This window comes from Vespula pensylvanica, chromosome 11, assembly GCF_014466175.1.
Source record: "Vespula pensylvanica isolate Volc-1 chromosome 11, ASM1446617v1, whole genome shotgun sequence".
In the NCBI taxonomy this organism is placed as follows: Eukaryota; Metazoa; Arthropoda; class Insecta; order Hymenoptera; family Vespidae; genus Vespula; species Vespula pensylvanica.
The window spans coordinates 850,963-853,462 of NC_057695.1; the positions used below are offsets into that span (position 1 = coordinate 850,963).

General features: G+C 35.4%; 1 protein-coding gene across 19 annotated transcripts in view; it reads right to left on the reverse strand.

The window, feature by feature from the left end:
• The window catches only part of LOC122632993 (tyrosine-protein phosphatase Lar), a 484,453-nt gene that overhangs the window by 40,531 nt on the left and 441,422 nt on the right, over nt 1-2,500 (reverse strand). The gene's annotated exons all lie outside the window — the stretch shown is intronic.

Below are 2,500 nucleotides of genomic sequence, written 5' to 3' on the forward strand. Positions count from 1 at the left end.
ACAACAATACAATTCCAGAGCAATCTTTTTCATATTTATCATTCTCTCTTTTTTCTTTTCTCTTCTTCTTTTTAAAGACACTTATCCCCTTATAACAAAAGACCAAACGCAACGTCCTAGTTTGCAACATCCAAAGTCTAGTTTTTTCGTTGGATGCATATATCCACGTTTCCACGTTCTAATGTACATAATATACTTTTTCACGTCGCGAAATAGAACACTGCGAGCTCTTCGTGCCGTAAAGATAGTCGAGCGAGTAACGGTGGCGCATGCCGAGTATTACGGGACGTACCTCGCTCGATAATGATACCGCACCCGACGATAAAAACAAAGTTTAAGCCCTTCTTCTACCTACCTAGGCTACCACCACACGCTTTTCTTCCTTCTCTCTCTCTCTCTCTCTCTCTCTCCCCCTCTCTCATCATTCCCACCCCTCATCATCTCCTTTGCTTTTCCCATGCTTATGCAAGTAGGAAAACAGAGATCGTATTTACCAAAGATAACTATAATATTTCCATTATCTTGACTTTTTTTATTATTTCATTAATATCGAATCTCTTTCCTCTTATCTTTTTTCTTTCTTTTTTGTATTGTTTCACTCTTTTTCTCATAGAGTACACGTAAAATCAGATCTATTCATTTTTGTCAACGTTAAAATTCGTCGGACAATTCGTTTTCGAATTTTGAAGATACCTCAAACAAATATTTTTTGTAAGTCTCTTATTATCGTTTCTATTTGATTGATTCGAATGTAATAATAAACTAGACTTGTAATATGATTTTTTTTTTTTTTCTTTTTTTTCTATCATCGTTGATTTACGAAATTTTCTTTTGTTGATAGAAATGTTGTTAAAGAAACAAATATCTCGCATTCCTTATCGTTTACTATATATAAATGTAAAAATAAAAACAAATGAATCGTATTTATATCGTACGAATAATAAATATAATTTCTATACGATTCGTTCGATGCATAGATAGTACTGGCGTCTAAAGAAAATATAATATATATATATATATATATCAAACGTGATATTAGAACGTTATATCAGTCATGAATGAAAAAGTAATAAAAGTATGACGTCCTTCATATATATATACAAACATACACACAGACATATATATATATATATATATATATATATATATCATCGAATTTTCGTCTTTCGACGTACGACGTTTGAAAATACGTTCTGAAATAACAGATTTGAACGACAAAAAGGATAGAAAAAGATAGAGATAGAAATAGAGAAAAAGAAAGAGAGAGAGAGAGAGAGAGAGAGAGAGAGAGAGAGAGAGAGAGAGAGAGAAGAAGAAGATTGACATAAAAATTTCCATATCCTATAAAGTCTCTCTCTCTATCTCTCTCTCTCTCTCTCTCTCTCTCTCTGTAGATCATCCTCCCTCAAATCGATCGAAATGATCGTGTCAATCGATGATGATACACACACACATACCTACGTAGTAACTGCTAGAAGTAAGAGGAATACATTTTATGGGAAAAGTAATTCGATGGGAGTAAGTAAAGAAGTGTTGGATGTGTCTGACAAGGACTAGAGAACGACGAGAACGATGAGATTGGATAGTAGTATTGGTGAACGCGAACCAATAGTCGACGACGCTTATGAGCACCATATATGACCAGACACGAAGTGTACTTCGCGAAGTGGGCAGGTGTGCTCTCGGCAAACGAGATGGATGTACTGAATGTTCCCATATCGCGTGACCACTCGATCAACGCTGCTGCGAGTTGACAGTGACTTACGCACTCTGGCACTCAACGAGATATGACATGCGCTAGGGGCTCGACACCCATCCTCTTTCTCTCTCTTTCTCTCTCTCTCCTTCTCTGTCTGTCTCTATCTTTATCTCTGTTATACTCATTCTTCTCCTCGTTCTCTCGTTCTCGACGAGCTCAAACACTTTATTCTTCCACGTTCGATATTCCCTTTTCATCGCAACACTCCTGTTTCCCTCGATCACTTATCTTACGACATATATATATGTATGTGTAAGGAGATGGGAGGAATGAATGAGTAAGTGTATGTGTGTGTGTGTGTGTGTATGTAGAATACTAGTTTTATATTTTCGAAAAGAATTATTTAAAATCTATTCTATCCTCTCACTTTCTTTCTTTCTTTCTTTCTTTCTTTCTTTCTCTATGAATATCTTAATGGATGTAGATTGTATACATCAACGTATTTCTATCGTCGAACAAAAACAGAAAAAGAAAAACAGGTCACTTTTATTAATTCGTCGCGTTGTTACTAATAGGGAGAAGACGTGCAGGAAAAATTAGAGGAGAAAAAAGAGGATAAAAGAAAAGAGGAAATTAAATCGACTTTCGAATTATATATCAAACGGGATACATTTCCAGCTTCTTCAAGAAATTCGTTGAAAACCATCGATATAACGACCCTTCGATGAACTTATATAAGAAGAATTTAGTCGTGATTTGATATCGTAGCGTGGTATCGCTTACTCTATATCATGCTTCGAT